Source organism: Chiloscyllium plagiosum, chromosome 28 (genome assembly GCF_004010195.1).
Source record: "Chiloscyllium plagiosum isolate BGI_BamShark_2017 chromosome 28, ASM401019v2, whole genome shotgun sequence".
In the NCBI taxonomy this organism is placed as follows: Eukaryota; Metazoa; Chordata; class Chondrichthyes; order Orectolobiformes; family Hemiscylliidae; genus Chiloscyllium; species Chiloscyllium plagiosum.
In genome coordinates, this window is record NC_057737.1 from 10,387,557 (window position 1) to 10,399,061 (window position 11,505).

The window sequence follows — 11,505 nt, forward strand, 5'->3', positions numbered from 1 at the left end:
AGGGTAAATGTGCAAAGTCTTTTCCCTAGAGTTGGGGAGTCCAGGACTAGAGGGGAAAGAAACAAAGGACACCTAAGGGGCAACGTTTTCTTAGAGTGGTATGGGCATGGAATGAGCTGCCAGAAGAACTGGTGGAGGCTGGTACAATTGCAACATTTAAAAGGCATTTGGATGTGAATAGGAAGGGTTTGGAGGGATATGGGTCGGGTGCTAGCAGGTGGGACTAGATTGGGTTGGGATATCTGGTCAGCATGGACAGGTTGGACCGAAGGGTCTGTTTCCATGCTGTACATCTCTATAACAGAAGCATTCTCAGAATAAATTTGACACCAAGAGCTATTAGGCAGCATTAGAGAACAGGTGATCAAAAACCTGGTTGAAGAAGTAATTTGTGGCGGGCTGCCTTAATTACAGGAGAGGTGGAGGGAGGGAACTAAAGAGCTAAGGACCTGAGCAGCTGGAGACACAGCCTTCAGTGAAGGAGTGATGAGAATCTGGGATGTATGAAAGGTCAGATTTTGATGTGTTGGGAGGATGTGGAAAATAAGGATGAAAATGTTTTAATTGAGGATTTGCCAGACAGAGGTGATTTAGGTCAGTGAGCACAGATTCAAACACTCAAATTTTGCATTCGCGCAGCAGTATTTTGGATGAGTTGAGTTCAGCTTAATGGAAGGCATAAGGTGGGAGGTAAGCAAGGAGACCTTTGGAATAGTTGAATCTGGACATAGCAAAGGCATAGGGGATCACTTCAACAACAGATGAACTAGGCAGTCTTAGGAACAAAGAAGATATGAGGTTGTTAGCTCAACTGAACGTACAATAGAACACAATCCAACATGCTTCAGACAGTGGCCAGTGGTATGGACAGAGTTCTTGGATTTTGAAGAAAAGCTGTTTGGGACCTGAACTATTTCCCCTCTGTCCACAGATGCTGCCAGACCTACTGAGGTTCTCCAGCACTTCCTGTTTTTAATCCAGGGATGGAGTTGCTCATTCATTTTCTGGTAAGGACAGGATAAGGCTCCAAGTGCTAAACTTAGTCAATTTGCTGGTGGGGAGAGACAGCAGCTTGATTCATCCTCATACCGCACTTACACAATAGTCCTTATGGTGGAAACCAAAAAGCTGTGTGCAGAAAACTGCAATCTCACCACGTTAGTGAAGGGTTTTCTGAAAGAGTGGAGGAGAGAAGGGATGTAAAAGCAATCAGAATCTGTGCAAGTAACACAATGGTTAAGGGAAGCTCATTCTCTGTCAACCTATTATCCACAACTTTGATTATCCACTTTGATTGTTACAGAACATTGCCTTCCATGAAATGTTACCTCATCATACAATTTTTTTTTTTAATTTGTCCCTTTTTTTTGATAAACTGAACAACATAATGTTTCTTTTGCTGTTTGTGTTGTACTAGTTTTCATTGCACGCTTCGGACATTGCTAAACCATATTGCGCAAGGTTGGAAATTGTGAACTTTGTCAATTATTCAGCAGACCCCATTTCCCAAAAGGATATAATTGGCTGTTGTCAAAGAGAATTTTATTGACAGCAGAAAAATAAAAGCTGAACAATGAACAAACCTCTTTTAAAATACCTTAGCTTTGAGTTGTATTACCCTGTGCTGCTTATTTTTAAAATATTTGTAGGACATCAGTGTCACTGGCTGGGTCAGCATTTGTTGCCTTTGATCTGAGTGGCTTGCATTTCAGAGAGAAGTTAAAGTCAACCACATTGCTGTGGGTCTGGAGTCACATTTAGCACAGACAGGTAAAAACACAAGATATCTTCTCTAAAGGGCATTAGTGAACCAGATGGGTTTTTACAACAATTAACGATTGGTACATGGTCGCCATCAGGTTTTAATGCCAGTTTTTAAAAAATTGAATTCAAATTTTAATAACTGCAATCGTGGGGTTTGAACCTGTGTCCCCAGAACAATAGTCTGGAACTCTGGATTTCTCGTCCACCATACCACTCTTAATATTGACAGCTGCAGGCTTTATTTCTCCCCCAAAGAAATACTTGATCCATTACATTTCTAAACATGACATGACATAGCCATTCAAAATTGACATGACAGCAGAAAATGTCTTTCAATATTATAGTTAATGTGCTTCACTCATTTGTCATCAGGGGTTGATTTGATTAAAACATAAAAGATCCTGAGGGGTTTTGACAGGGTAGATCTGCAGAGAATGTTCCCTCTAGTGGGAGGATCTAGGATGGGGGGTCACAGTTTAAAAATATGGGGTCAACCATTTAAGATAGGGAGAATTATTTTCTGACATAAGATTGAGAGTCTTTGGTACTTTCCTCCTCAGAAGGCAGTGGAAGCAGTCACTGAAATATTTTAAGGTAAGGTCAATAAATTCAAATTCAGTGGGGTAAGGTTTTAAAGAATTGGAGAGAAATGGCAGAATTAACTTGAGGGACAGAGTGGCCTGCTTCTGTTCCTTATTTGCATGGTCATGATTACATTTTATTTCAAGCTTTCTCTGGTTCGAACAGCCTCAGGGTTTTTCACACATTTTACCTCGTTAGTGCTATGGTCAACTGTAGGTTCAGGATGTTGAGATCTGATTTCAGCTCTCAAGCCATTTCCCCTTTTCATTTGTTGCTGTTTGCTTGTTCCTTCATAACTAATGACCTGGTCTAGCCTGCATTAGACAAGGATATTGAAGAGATGGCAGTGCCTGCCTCATTTTCAGTAAGTTCTTTTCAAAAGATGCATTTTCTCCTGGCAACTTGGGAATAAGAGTCAGCCACTTGAAACAAAAGATGCTCTTTGAATCATTTTGCTCTTTTTTCTCCATCCAGTTCATGGGATTTGATACTGTCCCACGCTCAGTCGATGCTCACAGCAGTATGGTGTGTAGGAAAGTGTACACTGTCCCCGATTCGAGGCTTTTATTTCTTGTGGGATATGAACCTGGGCTCTGATCCATGCATGAGGAATGCAAGGCTGCAAATGTATTGACAAACATGTGCAATTCTCTGTGCCTTATTTTAAAAAAAAGCAAATATTTTTAGATTTTCTGCACCACCCATCCCATTTGCCCACTCCACCATCCCTCCCACACAAAAACACACGTTAAAAAAAACATATGCACAGACACGCACACCCTTCCCTCTATTCCTGGCAACCATACCACCGTGGGATATGGTTCCACCAATGTCATCAATAGCCCCCAGTGGTGCCACAACCAAAAGAGCCAATTTAAAACAATCAACAGACTTTGAATTTTAAGCAGAAAGCAGTATGGATATTTTTGATCAACCTGTTAAGACACATGTCTGAGGGAGGAGGAACTCGGATCATCTAGCAGTCAGGACCAGAATCCCCTTTCCACCTCCGAGGCTAGCAATCCACTCGGAGCAACCTCACTGCTCCCCATGGTGATCCTGGCTAAATCAGTGAAGTACTTTAAACTGAAAATAACATTACTAAATGAACATTTTAAAATCTTACCATGACACTTTTGTTTTGCCCCACTCAATGATAAGAAATAAGGTTACTTGACCTAGATGAGTTACATTGCCAATAATCAATGCAGACTCAATGTAAAATCACCATGACTCAAATTGTTACGATAAAGAAGTAAGGTCCTCAAATGTTGACCTAAGCTCTTGGAGTTGATTAGTGCATAAATTAACTACGGTGCATTTCACTGGTGAAAGCCATGTACAGTTCTGGTTGGCGTCTTCGACAAAAGATATTGACCAGAGGCACTGAAGATGTTGCAAAATGATTTACAAAAATGATATGAGAAATGTGCAGCCTACCTTTTAGGCAAGCGTGAGAAAAGACTTTTTTTTCTCAGAAAAAGAGGTGGCTGTGGGGTAACCTAATGGGGGTCTTTGAAATTATGAAAAGTTGTGCTAGGGCAAACAAAGAGTGAATGTCTCTACTGTTGGTGAAGAATGAAAATAGAGGCATTCATTATAGAATTGCCACCATAAATCCAATAGGAAACTGGGAAGGAACCTCTTCATTCAGGGAGTGGTGAGAAAAGGTAACTCACTGTCACAGGGGGTGGCTGGAGCCAACAATGTCAATTCATTTGATGGGAAACTAGACCAGTGTCAGAGAGAGTAAATTATTGGCAGGTTATTCTGACAGAATTAGGTGAAAAAGATTGAGAGGTAATTTAAGAGGAGTGGTCGAACCACACTTTGTGGCTAGTTTGATGTGCAAAATTCTGACTATGGCTGGGTGAAGAGGGAATTCGGTACAGGATCCTGAACCTGACTGCTATCTCGTGCCCCCCTCCTGGAATGTGTGAGTGCATGCTGTAATACAACAGGACTGGACACTGCAGCAGGGCCATTTTGATGTCCTGTGTATGGTCACCGATGATGGATGACCAACAGCATAAGGTAGCAGAGAGATGCTGCTATCCAGGGAACTGTGCCATCAGTGAAATAGAGGAAGTGATTGGTGGTTGGCAGAGGCGGTGCGGTGGTGATTGAGAGTGTCTGAGGGACGACTTGAGAATAACAAAAGTAAAAAATAAAGTCAGTGATGGAAACTCTTGACAGCTGCACAGTCATCAAAATGTTAAATGAGCTCCAATGCTTTGTGCTGAGTTTTAATTGAGTCTGCACAACTTAACCTTATGCTCAAGGTCAAAATAAAGAATCATTGTGTCGCTGCAAGACCTTCAGATTCAGCAAAACGAGGCAAGTATCAGTTTCTCACAGATAAACCACACAAAATAAGTTCCTGAGAAATTAGACAAGATAAAAGGGAGCATTTTCAAGATATTTCTGACAATATTTTAAGAAAAAATATCATGGGTTGTTCATCAGGAATGGAATGTAGCTTAAAGCTTGGTGCTGGGAAAAGGCCTGAATCATGTTAAAGGGTGGTACATTTTAAAATAGCCATGGGATAGGGCCATCACTGGTGAGTGCAGCATTTGTTTCCCATCATGCATTGTCCTTGAACTGAAGGGTTTGCTTGGCCATTTCAGAAGGTAGTTAAAAATCAATCACATTGCTGTGGCTTTGGAGTCGAGTGTGGTGCTGGAAAAGCACAGCAGGTCAGGCAGCATTCGAGAAGCAGGAGAATCAACGTTTCGGGTATAAGCCCTTCATCAGCATTTCTCCTGCTCCTCAGATGCTGCCTGACCTGCTGTGCTTTTCCAGCACCACACTCTCGACACTAATCTGCAGTCCTCACTTTCTCCTCCCTGCTGTGGCTCTCGAGTTATGTATAGGCGAGACTGGGTAGGGAGTGGCAGATTTCATTCCCTACAGAGCATTAGTGATTGCAGATGGGGTTTTTAAGACAATGCAGTAATTGTTGTAGTCTCCACTCTTTTAAATAAAAGGTGTAAACTGAGAAAACCAAGACCCTCCGCCCCCAATTCTGCCCCCATTAGACAATCCTTGGACAGGGATAGCACTGGATAAATAGGCAAGGTCTTTTCCCTGGGGTGGGGGAGTCCAGAACTAGAGGGCATAGGTTTAGGGTGAGAGGGGCAAGATATAAAATGGACCTAAGTGGCAAATGTTTCACGCAGAGAGTGTGTGTGTGTGTATGGAATGAACTGCTAGAGGAAGTGGTGGAGGCTGGTACAATTACAGCATTTAAAAGGCATCTGGATGAGTATATAAATAGCAAGGGGTTAGAGGGATATGGGCCTAGTACTGGTAATACATGGAAACCTAGAGTAAAGCTCACAATACTCTTTCAGAACAGAAAATAAAGCTGCCTTGACTTTGTTAAACAAAAATAAAAACTTTATTACTCTGGGGAAAAACAAAACTAAACAAACAAATAAAAAGTGGCTCTCCCTTAACTCTGTCTCTACCAACCACTTTTGGGCAGGGAGCACAAAGGCCAAACTAAAAATAAACTCGAGCAAAATCAAAGAAAACAAACAAATAAACAAATGCAAAAATAAATCCCCTCTGCTCCGTCCTCATCGAATGCTCTTGGGACAGGGTTGAAATTGGTTTAAAATCCAGAGGATGTTTCCCTGCTCATTTCAATGAAAAATAAAGTTCTCCTCACACCGATCTCCTTTAAGTTCATTTGGGACAGGGACAGAACGGGGCTAAAAAAGAAGCCGACTTGGCTCTTCCCAGGAGTCCAAAATGGGAATTGTTACTGTCTCCATTACCAGGAAGGAGGTTGTGAAACTTGAAAGTGTTCAGAAAAGATTTACAAGGATGCTGTCAGGGTTGGAGAATGGGGCTGTTTTCCCTGGAACATTGGAGGCGGAGGAGTGACCTATAAAGGTTTAATAACTAATGAGGGTCATGGATAGGATAAATAGACAAGGTCTTTTCCCTGGAGTGGGGGAGTCTAGAACTAGAAAGCATAAGTTTCGGGTGAGAGGGGAAAGATATAAAATGGACCTAAGGGGCAACTTTTTCAGGCAGAGGATGGTGCGTGTATGGAATGAGCTGCCAGAATAAGTGGTGGAGCCTGGTACAATTACAGCATTTAAAAGGCATCTGGATGAGTATATGAATAGCAAGGGGTTAGAGGGATATGGGCCTAGTGCTGGCAAATGGGACGAGATTAGGTAGGATATCTGGTCAGTGTGGACTTGTTGGACTGAAAGGTCTGTTTCCGTGCTGTACATCTCTCTGACTCTATGACTAGATTTATGTTCTAGATTCTTTGGTTGTCTCAGAGTCCTTGACCCCAGAGTTTTAGCCTAGATTACAAATCCAGGGATCTTGTCACTACACTGCCACCCAGCAGGGCCGCTATTAGATTCACATATTGAAGAATAGCTGAGTTCTCCTCTGGTGTTCCCGTCAACATTTAGTCCTCAACCAAAACACTAGGACGAATAATTTGGTCAATGTCACATTGTTGTTTGTGGGAGTTTGCTGTGTACAAGTCGGCCGTCACGCTTCCTATATATTAACAGCAGTGATAAAACTCCACAGACACCAATTATGCAAACTGACTCTTTGTGGCCTTTTTCATGGAATTGTGCAGCAGGAGAGAAGGAGGTAATTGCCAAAATGAGCTCCCTGTAGTTTCCGCGCCTCCAGCACATATTTAAAGACTGGTTGCACTCCATGGCACATGCTGCAAGCCTGTCTCTGCCCCTCACACAGTGGTTTTGCACAGTTATTGCCAAAAAAAAGCCCAGTGCGGTACATTACTTGCACACATTTTGGACAGGAACCTGGAGGTGTTCATGGATGGGGGGGTGGATAGGAGGCCACTCTCCTTTCTCTGGCAGAGTGGTAAAGGAGGCTGCATTACTGGACACAGCCAGCTGGGGCAGCACAGAGAGCTCCCAGGTCAGTCCCAAGTTAAACAGAATGCACAGCAATTCAGGAAGAAGGTTCATGGGTCACTAACTCATCCTTGATGCACACGAGTTTTTAATCAACCTCATGCAACAAAATCATTCTCCATTCAGATGCAGGCATCAGCAGCACTCAGTGAGCCCCTGCCCAGAGGGAGGTTGGTGCTCCCATGTGTCCGGCACTAGATGACTAGCAGAGACCGGGCATCTTTTCAGGCCCGGGCAAAAGGTGAAACCATTGTCTGAGCCATTGAGGCCTTTGTCAAAATGCACGGACACTGGAATAGCAGGCAGGTTTGTCAGGGCCACACAGTACACTGGAGCGATGCTAGAGAAGAACGTCAATATGGGTGATATGTAATTGTAAATAATCTTGCACTTTTGTAACTACGTCATCACTTGCACTCTTAAAATATCCTGATCCAATATCATTGTTGCTTTTGGACTTGGATAATAATGGCCATGTGAGAGATCAGCAGCCTCTTCAAACATCCTGAGGATGAAAGAGATTACAATGGCCAAGCTTCGGACATCTCTCACAAGTGACATCTCTCTTCGGACAGATAGCTTCAAACGTTACACATCCTTGAACCATGATGTTGGCACTGCAGCCAAGCCATTGTACTTGGACACCACTGAAGCTAATCGCTGTGTGCGGGGATAGTGATGGGGCCTGGTTTAGAAACAGCGAATGAGAAAGTACAATCATCAAGGCTCTGGGGCATTTGTAATGAGGCACGTTTCAGAAATCTCTGGGTTCTTGTCATCAAGGCTCACGGAGAGAAACCTTCCATGAAGCTCAGCTAAATTAACACTGTTTGCTAAATCCAGGGAAAACATCATCCCAATCTTCTGTAACATCCCCGTGAATTTTCTCCAAGTTTACAAATGGGAATGTCGTGGAGACTGATCTTTAATTCCTGGAGATTCAAGACCAATCTCAGAGGGTCGACAGCCCGAACACCGGACTTTGAAATCGGATCATTGCTTTGTTATTCCACGTTGAACGAGACCTTAATCTGTTTGCACATGGTTGAGACTCTATCATAAACCAGAGGAAGAACCATCCTTGGGGTGAGAGACCAGTTACCAGAGGACACAGATTGATGGTAAATGACAAAAGAGGCAAAGGTGAAGTGAAAGGTTGTTTTTGACTTGTTCACATTGAATTATTCTGATCTGAAATGCGTTGCCTGGAAAGAATGGTAACAGCAGATTCAATAGCAACTTTCAAAAGGGAATAAAGTGCAGGAGGGTGGGACTAATTTGATAACGCTTTCAAAGAACTGGCACAAACATGATGGGCCAAACAGCCTATGAGAAAAAGGTGGAGGAAAAATAAAAGTGTCCAGGTTTCTGATGGTTCCGGCCTCCATCGGGAAGGCTCTACCTCTTGGTTTGACGCTAGTGTTTGCAAATACCAGTCACTGCCTTTAACACATTATTATTTGTGGTCAGCCATTGGCTCACTGGGGGATCTTTAGTCGTGTTTCATTTTACAGCACTAACACCATGTGGAAGAGTTCCATCCATCTATATACCCTGGTGCCACTGTCTGTACAGATGAGACACACTCGTTTGCTTTCAGTGGGGGGCACTAGGTTTGGGTTCAATCATTTACAGGTGTTACCAGTTGGCCAGGAAGGTTCTGTAACTAGTTGTTGTTGGGAGAGGAAAGGGATACACCTGGTGCTAAAGAGAAGTGGGAATGAAGTAGAAAGACCTTGCTTCACTCAACTGCTCCCTTCTCCAGCCACTGTGATGGATGCAGGAGAATGTGGAGTGGCTCTCTCCATGGTTTCTTGAGAAGGAATTTACTTCCGTTACGTTAAGAATATGGTGGGAGGAATGCACTGATAAGCAAGTCCCACTGCTACACCAGTCACAGCAATAGGATAACTGTGTTGATTCAATCACCAGAACAATCAATATATTCTCTTTTGTACCACTATCTGGAATAGAGATTTTTTTTCCCAGGCTTCTTTGATTAACACAAGATAATCTGTTTATTATAACAGATTCTGTTTTTTTAAAAAAAGCAAATATTTATTAACATCTAAAATATAGTCCAGAATTAGACCTATAGTCCCTTAAATCTGAGCACACAATACATAAAGACAGTAGTCTCTGCAGAGATGACACTTTGTAAAAAGGGTTAAAGGGAAAATGTCCTTGAAGGCAAAGGCTCTGAAAACAAAGGATAGAATGTGATGATATCTCACAAACCGTCAGTTCTTATTAGCGAAACTAAATTATTGACAGCATTGACTGATCCAAAGATCTTCGTTTCAGATTGAAATTGAATCCAAATCTCTGGAAAGCAGCCACACTTCAACCTTTCAGTGTTTACAAGGTAGTCATAAATACCGATATTTAGAAACTTCATTATTTTAGAAATCTGCTGAGACAGAGAGGGAGAGACCTGACACAGCTGATCACTTTGGTCTGTAAAACAGGTACAGTAGTTAAATCCAGAAAGGGTAGCATACAGGCCCCTGAGATTTTTTCAAAGCCAGGTTTTCCAACAACCAATGCCCAGAAACACCAACTCTTATCCCATGAGAAACTTCCTTGTCTTTTTTCTGCAAAGTCACTTCACTTAGTGTAAATAGCAGGTAAATTGCAGCACTCATTAAACTGTTGACTCTATTTTCAATAAGCCATATGGTTAACACTTTTTAATCCAGAAAACGTCGACACAGATCCATACCTTCCAGATTTTTAGATTAGATTAGATTAGACTATTTACAGTGTGGAAACAGGCCCTTCGGCCCAACAAGTCCACACCGACCCTCTGAAGAGCAACCCACCCAGACCCGTTCCCCTACATTTACCCCTTCACCTAACAATATGGACAATTTAGCATGGCCAATTCACCTAACCTGCACTTCTTTGGACTGTGGGAGGAAACCGGAGCACCCGGAGGAAACCCACGCAGACACGGGGAGAATGTGCAAACTCCGCACAGACAGTTGCCCGAGGCGGGAATTGAACCCAGGTTCATGGACTTTAAACATAAATATATATTCCCACCACTGGACTTTCAATTCCACCACTCCCTCAAATCTGGCGCCTTCTGCAACCTGATTTTCTTCACTGGACCTGTGATGCTATCCCTTCAGCTTCCAGGCCCTAGATTCAGGGATACCTTCCGCAAACCTCCTGCTACCTCGCTCCTCCTTTACACTCGGCCTTAAAACCTCTTAGTCCAAGCTCTTGGTCACCTGTAACAATTTGATTTAGTGTCAAATTTTGTCTATGAAACACTTTGGAAGAGTTTGACCACATCAAAAGCACTTAAGCAATGTAAAGTGATGTTGTCTAAGATTCTCAGCTTTGCTTAGACTGAAAAGTGATACCAGAACATAATGCCAAGTTTCGCACATTGAGATAACTTACTGTTGATCCATCCTTTATTATGTGAGAAAGAGCATTACAATTGATGATAGAAGCACTTCATTGAGTTTTGTGTTTCTGACAGGACTTTTCGACTTTGAACCCAGTTGCCATGGAGATTTTGTGCTGTAGACTTTGTGATATGTATACAAACAGTAGCATTACACACGGTAATCATCTGTCAACATCTCCAGTTGTGCCGTGATTTCTTTCCTCATTCTACCAAAAGAATGTGGTCAATATTTGCATAGGTCAGGGTTGGTTATTTTTCATCAGAAAGGTAAAGGGATCTTCTCCCAAGATGTCCTTTGTGTCTCAGAAACTGAGAGTGAATCATCTCAAATTTCCAAAATATTCATCCTAGATTTGAAGTTCCTGTGATTTATTTTGATTTGTAATACCTGGGCATTATTGGTAAGAATTTATTGTTGTTGAAATGTAGTCACTGTTGTAACAGAAGAAGTACAGAAACCAATTTGCTCAGAGCCAGCTCTTATTAATAGCAATATGGCAATCACCAGCTAATCTATTTTCTTAGTAATGTTGCTGGAGGGATAAATTGTGGCAAAACTATGCCCTTTAAAAGAAAGATATTCTATGTTGTTCCGCATGAAGAGGGGTGTTGCCACAGTGGTGCTGGCATGTCTCCTGCAGGTGGTAAGCAGTTTTTAAGTTGTCCCCAGGTGTTCCTTTAAAATGAGACAAAAGAATCATGAATGAGTGAGTGGGGTCAGGGTTCCCACACACCCAGGTAGAGTCATGAATGAGTGAGTGGGGTCAGGGCTCCCACACACCCAGGTAGAGTCATGAATGAGTGAGTGGGGTC